Genomic DNA, 12,778 nt, shown 5'->3' on the forward strand with positions numbered 1-12,778 from the left:
ATGAAGAAGAAATTCATGCTAAGCAGAAAAGTAGACATTTGACTAAGCCCTGAGAGTGTACTTTTCCTGGTGGGATGAAACAGCTGCATGAGTCCTGACTCCTGAGATCGGGTGGAGTATGTCAAACAGAACAGACTACAGCGACGGGATGGGTACTTCTGAGAGAAGAGATGGCTTTGGATAGTGCCGGTCTGACATATTTAACTGGTGGGCAGCAGGTAGTGAATCTAAGAGAAGCTTAAGACACACCATCTTTTTTCATGACTTATATAAAGTTGTTATTAACCCATTTAGAACTGTAAAGAAATGGTGTCAATTTAGATTTTAGCTACAGTATATATATATATATATATAGCAACATAGGTTTTTCAGAAAACTGTTAGGATTTAGAAGGCATTAAGCGGGGAGGGTCCCTTTGTTTTTTGCTTAAGTTTGAGTGTTCTTTTCATGTTACCCGTCTATTTTGTGTATATGTCTGTTTGTTTTTGTTTAAAAAAAGGAAGCAATCCATGTATATGAACAGAATTATATAATCCTACCATGTGCTTCACAATAAAAAAGATTTGAAACGGATACATATATATATATATATCTTATGAAATATAATATATATAAAAAATCTCCATTTTCTAACTTTTTGTGTTTTTTCGTAAATGAACGCCCTACTTGATCACACTACAGCGTCACGCAAAAGCAAAAGTAACAGATCCACAAGCTCAAAACATGGCGTGAAGCGACGCTTTTCGAGCTTGTTGATCCGCTGCTTTTGCTATTTTTGAATTTGAATCCTGAAAAGTAACTGTTTTGGACATATGAGGTTTCCACCTGACAGAGACGATGTGTAGAATCGGCCTCAGGTCTAAATGGGTTAAATTTTACCACAAATAGATCAGAGGGAATGTTTTGGGGAGGGACGAGTTTGACCCGCGCACCCCACTTTGTCACAGTCATATCCCAGGATGAGTCATGCTACAGTAAGTGGAGTGAAGTTGCAGTGGGCGAAGTGCTCTGTCTGCTCCTGCCTCCATCCAGCACCATCTCTTTGGCTGGGGCTCAGCTGACTGTCTGTCAGCTGTCCTGACAGCCTGACCTCCCAGAGGCCTGCCAGCCAAATGCCACGTCACGGCGGGCCTGGTGGTGATTGGCTCTGGCCCCAGAAGATATTCACACCCTCAGCCACCTTTCTCTCACCCGTTCCCCACTACTTGACACCCCCTGAAATGAACTCACGCTCTTTGTTCCTCTCTCATTCCCACAAGGAATGAGTGAGGAATCTACTATTAGCTTCTGTGTATATAATAATCACAATATTTTACATGTACGGCATTTATCCAGGTGTATGCCTTTCATAGCCTCTTGTATATCATTGTATCCTTTACTTTTATCCTGATATTTCTTTTGAGATCTTACTGTGAAAATATTTTAATATTGTTGCAATTCACTGTAATGCACCAACCTTACTGAGACAAATTCCTCATATACCTCCTCAAATAACGGATTCTGATACTGATTTGTAGCCTGGCAAGATTTGATCGTTACCCTGTTATTTTACAACCAGCTTCAACGAGGAAGATTATTTATTTGTTCAATCGCCCAGAACCAAGCACTTATTATTGTTATGCATTGACTTATTCCCATCACCTAATCCATATTTAGTGTTTGTTTCTGTTTCCTGCTCACTCCTCCGTAAAACAGAGGAGCCATCTGATCGCTGCTGGCAGCCATGAGCATAATATCTCTTTGCCCATTCCAAAATGTGTCCCTTTGTGAGATCAAGGGGTGTTAGAAACTCAGACACCCACCAACTGTGTTTGTTGTTGGCATCCCCGGAGGCATCGTTTGAACCTGGCTATGTGATCTACAGCTCAACATTCACAGTGTCTCGCCCTGTGAGCATATGACAAGGCCAGATAAACCACAGTGTTTACTGCACAAGTTAACGGGGGAATCAATAGCAGCACTCGATACCCTGAATACAGAATGGCTGAAAATGAAAGCAAGACACGCCTGCCAAAGGGTCTATATCCTCCACAACAGCAATGTGTCACATGATCTCTTTTAAATCCATTTTATTGACATTGATGCTCCTCTTCTACCAGGCTATAGTGGAGAGTATCATTTAGGTATTGCATATCATTCTGGTTCAGGAACCTTCCAGTAAAGTTGAAGTCACACTGTATCCCGCCTAACACAGACAGCCTTGAAAATCATGGGCATCAGGCAGCACCCCTCAAGTCAGGGAATGTTTGAAGAAACGATCACCAAGCATGTAAACCCAAGTAAACCCAATATAAGTTAATCGTAATAAAAGTGTATTTTGTTCCCCTCTCTATTAGTGCACTTCATTTAAGAATCAAGGGGCCTCTCAATCCGACCTTTGTCATCAGATCCTCAACATCCCACTTCCACTGTCATCATTCATGTTATCCACCCCTTATCCCGGCAGTCCTGCACAAGTTGTTGGTACTTGATTTTCTTTTTCTCTGCTGCTTCCTCGCAGCCCTCCTCCCACGGGACCGTTTGTTCCACCAGGATGATTTTCTTTCCTTCTGGAGACATGATAATGTCTGATCTCAGAGTGGTGGACAGTACCGCCTGGACGTGGAGCTTCCTCCCCAGATCGACCTCCATCTCCCATAACTGAGCTGACTGCAGGATATTTTGCTTGGCTTGGCCTTGGACGACTGGTCTATGACTCTCTTTTACAAAGGTCATGGGGCTCAGCAGTGGTCTTGTTTTGGCTGGATGTTTCTTGCTCCAAGATGTCTGCAAGCAGTGCCAACACCTTGTCATGGTGCCACCTATATCTCCCCTGGGTCAATGCTGTTTTGCACCCTGAAAGAATGTGTGCCACACAACCTGCACAGCGTGTCCTCCCTCTTTCCTCACCTATGCAAGTTGACTGGGGTCGGTAAGGTGTCGTACACTGCTCGGAGCAGAAAGGAGATACAAAAAGGCTCCAGCCGCCACATGCAGTTCACTCCATGTGATGGTTCTCTTGGGAAGGTTGCACCAGGCACCTTGACTCGCGATGGATTTAGCTCTTCTTCCTTCTTCCTCAAGGTTTCGGACTTTGTCCTGGATCATGGTCCTCTTTTCCCTGGGAGTGGACTTTGACCACTGCTGGAAATATGATGTTCCTAGACACTGTCTTCCAGTGCGGGGGTTTCCGATTGCATCTTTAGTCCTGAGAGAAGATTCTGCCTGGTTAACTGCAGTGCTGGCGGCCCACTTCCTGCCGGATCTTTTTCTTATTGATGATATAAGACACTGGAGTGAGTCTTTCAAAAGTGCAGAGAACTCACTACCTTATTGCTGTGATGACATTTCAGGCACCCTTTCAAGTTATCTTTGATGTGACCACCATTGCTGTAATGTTTGACTTGGACCAGTCCAGATGCAATGCTCTGAGTGTCAAATCCACTTGACCTTCTCCACAGCAACACACCAAGAGCGGAAACAGTCATGATGTAGACCTGACATTTTCCCTCTGCCCATTATTGGATAAATCGTTCTGTGTGGGTCCAGCTGCACACAGCCTGCTTTCCCAGTCTCCTTGCACTGACAGGAACAGAGCGGGCCATCTGTCTTCATGGCTCCCTGGATTGGGAGCTCTGGGAAAGAGGAAGATAAGTGCTTTTCTCCCCACCTGCCTCCCATTCCCACCCACCATTATCTTCACTCTCACCAAGTGTGGGTTTTAAGGTAGAGGTTCCTGCATAGGCTGCAATATTTACCTCCTGTTTTGCTCTGAAAATCCACATCACAATGCACTTCTGCAGCTCCCTGTGCCATGTTCTGAGCCGTTTTTTTTACATGTACTACATTTTAATCACCATTTTGGTGAATGTACCCAACAGGAACATGAAGGAGAACAAGGCTAAGTGGTACGCACATACTCGCGCTCGCACACACACACACACACACACACACACACACACACACACACACACACACACACACACACACACACACACACACACACACACACACACACACACTTTTTGTGTGCACTATGGCATATTAGACGTAGTCCTAACCGTTAAGGCCTAGAAAAAAGTGGTATTCAAATGATGCAATGCTTTCAGTCTCTATTCAAACATATCACATAATACACAAGTCTCTCATGTTGAGGTGTGCATTAGGATAAGGGTGCTTCAAAGTGAAGGACACTCACAACATAAATGCAGTCCAGACAGAGGAGGGTGTGTGAAATATGAGATAACATAAAAGCTCAAATCAAACACTTTGACACATAACATTGTAATGAAGGATTTCACAAGGTGATGTCCATCCATGCCCATGCTTCATGTGTGAAATGTTGTTCACATACTGTGAAAAATACTAGATGTCTGTTACATGTAGATTTGATGGAAGGATGGTTGGGGGTATTTGAAGTATGAAGGAGCAATTATTCATGCAGGTCTCCACTTTCACATCTGATTTGGCCCTCCCACGGTTGCCATGGACTTTGTGACATGGCAACAGGCCCTTATTAGAAGCAGACATAACGCATTTCAGTCTCTGTACTAATGTATAGAGTGGGTTGGTGATGTCTATGTCTTAGCTCAGTATATAGATTGACATTCACATTATGCTATTTATGCTTTCCTGGATCATCATACATGGTTACACAAATTCCAAACGAGCCAGGGCGCATTTCAGCCTGAGCACTTGCTTAATGTGATACAGCTGAATTTATACTCAAGGCTCCTTGTGTGATTTTGGTAACACTGTAGGCCTGTGCATGTTTTTCTTGTCTGTGTGATAATAATGATATACTGTTGCCTAATTATAGCTCCTTGGTGTAAAACAAGCAACTGAGTTAAGTACCCAATTAATTATTTGCCCCTGCTATTGTTTTCTATGCAGACAGGTTTCATTTAAAACAAATATTAAATGCTTGTTCAGACTGAGATCATATTAAAGGAAGACAATGAAGCGGGATGACTGGTAGGTTACTTAATTGTCATTCATTTTTACTAATATTGATCTTGATCCCTGTTGTATGCTGCAACTTGTGTAGACATTAAACATGTGCAAAATAAAAAAGATTATAGTGAACTTATAGGGCAGAATCAGCCATCCATAAATCAAGAGGTTGCAAATAAAGAGAACATGTGAATATTTTGAGTTGATCACTTATGTCCCTTGCAATTCTCAAAGGAGATGCATTATTCACATTTTACTGGCGTGTTCCCTAAGTAATTTGTTGTCAACCGTAACTAAATGTGTGTAGGCTATACACATAACAAATTCAGAGTGTTAAATTAACTCAAGAGAGTGTTATTTTACACTCTCAGGGTTAAATTAAAACTAAAGCGAACCATTATCTGGCATCTCTAGCTGTCTGTAATTAATGTATTGAGCGAGACAAAGGCAATGTAGCCTAAATAAGTCACAGATATACACTAGATCTATGTCTTCCATGCCTAGCATTGACAACGTAGCAACTAACTGTGGTCATATGCAGACAGATTGAAACACTGGGATGGCAATACTGTTAAGCTTAATTTATAGTTTACTGTCTCGACTTCTCTACTACTCAGCTTGTAGATCTGCTATTTTTGCCAAGCAACACCGTCATGCAACAAATTATAATTCAGGCTTCATCAGTGGTGTAAAGTAACTAAGTACATTTACTTAAGTCTGTGCTTAAGTACAATGTTGAGGTACTTTTACTTTACTGGAGTATTTCCAATTTTCAATACTTCTACTTCTACTCCACTAACACCTCAGAGGCAAATATTGTAGGCCTACTTTTACTCCACTGAAATTATTTGAAAATGTAAGTTAGTTACTTTGCAGATATAAATTATAATATTATAAAACACACATAACCACTTTAGCCCTATTTTATACATAGGCTATTTGAAAATAGCCGATCTATGCGTCGTGCAATGCGGTGTGATCTTGTAGATCTGCTATTTTCAAACATTTTAGTACTTTTACTTTTGGTACTTTAAGTATATTTTAATGCCAATACTTTTGTACTTTTACTCAAGTAACATTTTGAACACAGGCCTTTTTCTTGTTGTAACAGAATATTTCTACCTTGTGGTATTGCTACTTTTACTCAAGTAAAATATCTGAGTAGGCTACTTCTTCCACCACTGGGCTTCATCAAGACATTTTGATGAAGACCCCCCCCCCCCCCCCCCAACGCATCGCACGCATACATATAGATAGAGTTGGTCGCACGTCCCCACTGCGCTCCCCGCCCCCGCGTCCATTGCCTTTGTTCGCATCACAACAACCCGCTGGAACAGATGGCGCTGTAGTGCATGGGGACAATGACAGGCACACGCTCCCAGCCAATAGCGGCGCTGGGAATCAGCTGACTAGTCTGGACAGCGCCAGGTGTTGTTATCTGAAGGGGAGCAGCGGGGGCTGAGGAGGAGGAGGAATACCAGGGCAAGCAGTCAGTCCACGGACTGCAGGTGCCGCTTGGATCATCATATCTCTGCAGAGTGCAGACCTCATCCTGGAGGCGTCTCTGGAATCGCATATTATGATTGGATATACACGCGATAAAACGCTGTAAAAAAAAAAAAAAAAGCCACTGACTCAATCGGCGGGATTAAAGGAATACATTTTCGCTGAAGCCGTTTTATTCAAAGTATAACTCTTTCTTATTTCTTATAATTTATTGACTATATAACGGATCAGGCTCGAAACTCGGCGAAGGAGAGCTGCACGTGTGAGAACATCAGACTGGAATGCCCAGCAAGGTGAGAGACCATGGTATAAAGCAGCATTTCCAGTGCTAATCTAAAATCTAATATCTTGTATTTTCCTTTCAGACTGTAACCCATTGGCAAAAGCAAAAACAGCTGGATTGATGCTGTTAAAGTCTCACTATTAATAGCCTAGGCTAGTCTACTGAACAAACACCCAAGCCAATCCATCACTCTGCGCTATAATCGATACGGATGTTTTTATGCCAATAGTGCAACATCAGGTGTGCGTTTATACTGTAGCCTATTCTAAGCAAGAGCACACATGCAGTGATTTGTGCAGTTAGACGCATTCAAGGGCATAGCAGTTCATAGCCAGCATATTTCTAAATAGTGTAACATTGGCATATTGCATCAAACTTTGATATTTTATAAAGCCAATTGTCCTGCTTTCTTTGCCATAGGCTATAGACTACAGATAGCCTATGACTATTTTAAAAGCTAGTTATGCGTCAAATGGCAGCATTACACAGAAAATAAACTTTGATCTTCCTGCAGCAGCACTTGTCTTGCCAGCCAGGCGACGTTGCAAGAATATGATTTGCATATTAATGTTAAAGTATATGTCAGCAGAAAGCAGATGTCAGTCTGTCCCTCCATTATAAGAAAGAAAGGGGGTCTTATAGAATCTTAAAGAAACGATGAGACTCTTCTTTGAAGCTCTGCGGGGGGGGGGGGGGTGGGGGGGGGGGGGGGGGGTCTATTGTCATTTAGCTGCTGTTGTCGCAGCTGTTGCGCCTTTGAGATGTGGATGAAATGGATTGACTAATTGTGACGTGCATCGTCCACAACTTTTTTTTTTTTGGATAGCAGCATATTTAAATGTTAACTTAATGTAATCTGAACACATTTTGTGACTTTTTATTAATTTTTCATATCAATCTTGTGGTCAGCATCCATTGGCCTATCCCTATCTATACATTGACCACAGTAGTAGCTACTAGCTACCCATTCATGACCTGTGACTTCCACACTGCCTCCCTTAAAGTGCTGACTATAAGTTTTCAAGGACATTTACAGTAGGTCAAATTAATTAGACATCTATTGGTCTCAGAAAAACGCTATAGCTTACTGAAATAAATAGAGGCATTAAGTCCCAGGTTACTTCTAGTATGGGGTGCAGTTAATCATTATAATAACAATAATAATAATGATAATTATTTTAGTTGCTTAACAAGACAGTAATTTCATATGTTTCAAATCCTAGATATATTGTTTTACATACCAAGAATGACAAACAACTGTATTTTACTCTTATGGTGTAGTCCAAACAAACAAACAAACAAACAAACAAACACACATGCACGCGCGCGCGCACACACACACACACACACACACACACACACACACACACACACACACACACACACACACACACACACACACACACACACACACACACACACACACACACACACACCATAAAGAACAGAAGGCTATATCATTTTTCTAAATTGAATGAATGTGATGTGGCAGGAGGTTTGGTTCATGGTTACTTTGCTCTTCTACCCTGAACAACACACACTCCCCAAATTATACACCACATGCACACGCAAACTGTGTGTGTGTGTGTGTGTGTGTGTGTGTGTGTGTGTGTGTGTGTGTGTGTGTGTGTGTGTGTGTGTGTGTGTGTGTGTGTGTGTGTGTGTGTGTGTGTGTTTGTGCGTGCGTTGGGGAGAACGCTCCAACACCCCCCTGGAGGACCAAATTCCCCTGGGTCAAGGCCTGGCAAAAGATGGGGGGTTGGAAGATGGGGGGGGGGTAGCTCTGAGCACAAGCCAGTACTATTATTCCTTTAAGACAGGCTAACTCATTAGTGTTTGTATAGGCTAGGTCACAGGGACAAAGGATGAACGAGTCACAGCAGCCCTCTATGATTTATTGAAGCAATCATTATACTGTATCAATACAATAGATGGAGTGACAACAACACCAAGGTTAGTTCCTCAGAGGTCATACAGTAGCATCGAAATTTGCAGAATTATGCTGAGTCATCATAAGCTTTGTTTAGAAGTTAGTTTATTCTCAGTTCAGTTAAAACAAGAATAATTGCTTATGGCCTGTACAGAATTGTCCATTAAAATAGCCTACATGCATTTCCTTTTGGGAAATGTAGATTGTTCGACATTTATGTTTGATAATATCACAATTAACAATTTCATTTAAAATATATTTTAACTACATTAACACTGGCACCCATAATTTGGGGAAAATTTGTAAAAAAAAAATCTTAATTCAAACACAGCAAGCGTGTAGATCGGCTATTTTCGCTGTTTTTTGTATGAAGAAATGTTTACAAATTGAACACTGCACAGGCCTACTGTTCCTGCACTCCACTATATGAGTGAGGAGCCTGTCTCACAGCTTGCTATCCCCTTCATGGAAAGAGAAGTAACAAACTATTGATCTGGACAGTTAGGCCTGCTGGTGAATTTCCAAAGATGAAATGTAGAAAAAATAATTTGTAGGCGAGTATGGATTTGTACAAGATTTACACTGTGCCAATTTGATTCTGTCGGCTAAACACTATTATTGTTGTTGTGACAAAGAAATATTGTTCTGGTAGTTACGATATATAAAATCTTAAAACCTTAGAAGAGATATGTTAGGTATGTTATGTAACCATTAGTCCTAATTGAGCTTGTATTGAGAGAATCTGTTTAACTCTATGTTGTCTTGATTGTTAGACTTTATGGGCACAGGCAATGAGCTTTCACTTTTCATGTAATTCTAATTGAAGATGTTCCATGGTTTTGTAACACAATTTCAAACCACATCCCAAGTATGTATCACAACTGAGAGAAGTGCAATCGCAGTTATTATCATGCAGTCACAGGCACATAGCACATCATTCTTTTATTGTTAAAAGGGAACACATAAAAGCCGATTGTGGCTCTTTATTTAAAAGAGCGAATGCTGTACCCATTATTTACTGTCTTTCAGAAGTCCTACATTTGGGAATTATATAAAGCCCCTGAGTCTGGATGTCAATTTGCAAGTTGACTTTCCTACGCTGAAAGAGATGGGACATTTTTCAAATGGAAATGACAGGTGTATAGCTTAGAATGAGTTTGAACTTCTCCATGGCTGTCATATGCTGTCAGAGTTGAGCTGGCAGCAAATCATTTCAGATTACCCGTGGCTGCTTACTTTTACTCCATCGAGGTAAAGCTCTCAGCTCGCTTGGCTTTTAAGATCTAAATGTGATGTCATCCATGAATTAAGGAGGACCTATTGAATAACAGGATATTACTGAGTTGATCATGAAAAACAAACATAAAAGGAAACACAAAGGTATGAAGTCATTTTTAATACAACTTACTAATTACTAAGTTTGTACACTAGGCTATGACCAGGCTTTTACGGTGTGGCACTGCATGACAGTAGCTGTCTATAAGAAGTCGTATATTTGAAGTTGAACTAGACGACTGAAATCCTACCAAGATCCACATTGGAGCCTTGCACGCTATTTGCATGTGGATCCCAAGATCCACATGATTACATTTTTATTTCAAGAGCACAATTCATCAGCATTTAAATTGCGCCCCATGTGTTGGAAAACACTGACCGTCATGCCCAACAGAAATAGCCTCTTTAAACTCCCTATACAAAGTGATTTATTATCTACTGGGCACCGGTCTAGTATTTACAATTCAGCATGATGGCTCAAGGTGGAAGACAGGGTACAGCAACTTGCAATGCGTCTGGTCTTTAAAATAATCAGAGGAACAGATATGTACCTGTCAAACAACTCTAGAGTGAGAGACGTCCATGGACACAACACCAGATGGAGCTCCTCTGACCTAGTTCCCCCTAGATTCGGCTTGATTCCTCATCCACTCTTAAAACTGACCTAAAAACATGGCTGTCCTCAAGGTAATCTTATCTTGCCCCCAGTGAGTCAAACAACACACTCCCTCAGCGAATAAAAGTAAAAAATGTATAATAAAAGTGTCAAATGCCCAACTGAGTTCAAAGGTTAAAACCACAGGGTTATCTCTTCCTGCCATCCTCTGTTTGTTTCTTCCTTCCACCCTTTGGTGTTTTGTTTCGTTGTGTCGTGTAGGTTTTCTCACCCCTGCTGTGCACACATTTCCTTTGGCTCCTGGCCCACCGCAGGGTCACAAAGGCCCAGACAAGGTGGTTGTATCAGGAACTCTGTTACAGCTTAACTTAGCAGTTGTTGTTTTTACAAACAGAACAAGCCAGTTGGTTGACATGGCCTTTTATCTCTGAAGTGTCATCAGCAAATGTGGTTACCGTAACATCAGAAAATGGAGAGCCAAAAAATAGCAGTGAATCTACACGCTCACAGTGCATCGCAATGCAACACGCTGTGAGCTTGTAGATCAGCTATTTTCTGCATGAGACTAGGGAGTACGACTAAGTACTGCATACTGTAAATCAGGCTATATTGTTTTCAAAATATGTGACCCAGTTTTAACCCAGAGTGATTTGTTTAAGTAAAATTTCACAACAGCCCTTTTGTTAATTTTGTTTTAACGGAAAACGACTTTCCAATGATACAAGTTACTGTACTGTAAGCGTGTATTTATATAACAGATTCAGTTCTGTCGCAACTTCTGCTTGCATCCCAGGCCTCTGTTGTGCCAAATTCCCGCTTTTGTTATTTGAATATAACATTTAAAGCCTTTGTTTGCATTAAAAGCTTTAATACAGATTTTATTGTTTTGTGTGTGCAAAAGATTGAATCAGAGATTAACCCCAAATTGGGTGAAAGGACATTGAAGCATCTGAGAGCACATATCTGTGCACTGATAAATTAATAGATCAGATTTAAACCCATCTGTGCCACTGGCTATTATGATCATCAGATCTACTAACCTACTGATTAATGTACTGTGTTTCTGTCACAAATGGCTGAATTTTGATTTCCTGGAAAATAGTTGCAGCTCCAATTTTTCATGTGCTGTGTACTGTAGTGTTCATGAAACTTGAAGAACTTCCAACTTTTTTGCAGAGTTACATACTTTAAGTACAGACTCATGTGAAGATAGGAAGTTATTGATAACCTTCATCTAAAGCTAGCAATACACTCAATACAGAATAATGTGTTATGTAAGAATCAAAGTAGCACATCCACTCCACTATAGACTTTATTTGGTGTAAGGCCTCTGTGATGTATTGCTTTTAATTAAAGCACAGAGTGACCTGCTTCTCTCATCTGGGTTTGAACCCATTACATTTCCTCAAGCTAATCTCCATCTCAACATCTCATCCGCTAATCCTGATGGGTATATAGGCTATTTTAACCAAAACAGTGCTTTAGTACATCTCTGTGTGCAGACCAGATACTGTGAGCATTACCCTTATTTCACCCATGCTCCGCCCAATCCCACAAGGGAATCCTAAGTGCAGGAGGAGTGTGGAGCGTTTTCCTGTCTCCCTTGCCTTGTTGCCAGGCAGTTTGCATTCAGATGAATTAGTCAGCTCTCTTGTTTGAAAGCCTCTTAGGCACCATCTTCTTAACCAAAGTTAAACCCTATATACTTCAGTTGATCGGGGTCCCTCCAGGGGTGTATGCTTGGCTCCCTCCTTTTTTCCTTCTACACCACTCTTCACCAAAAATAGCCCATGCTCACAACGTGTTGGAATGCGAACCGGTGTCAATCAATCAATCAATCAATCATACCTGTTACGCTATATGTATATTTGTATAATCATTTTTCACCCTACCGTTCTTTCTATCTCTATTCTTCTCCCCTTTCCTGAAAACTGCAAATGATGGAGCTTGTATGAAAAAAAGAAAGAAAAGAAAATCCCGCCCTTCTTTACACCTGTAATCCTGTGATATGACAATAAATCTGATTCTGATGCCCAGAATAGAGATGCTAGGGTTCATGTGCACAAGGCAAGCCGTGACTATGGAGATGTGGGGCTGAGGAGGCCATGGCATGGGGGTGCCCACACGTCTCTCTAAGCTCTCTACGCTACCTCACCTCAGTAGTTCAAACTGCAATAAGATCTCTTAACCCATTAAAACCGGGAAAGAATTTGTGTCGTTTCAGATTTTAGCTATA

This window comes from Gymnoscopelus microlampas, assembly GCF_963454915.1.
Source record: "Gymnoscopelus microlampas genome assembly, chromosome: 7".
Taxonomy (NCBI): Eukaryota; Metazoa; Chordata; class Actinopteri; order Myctophiformes; family Myctophidae; genus Gymnoscopelus; species Gymnoscopelus microlampas.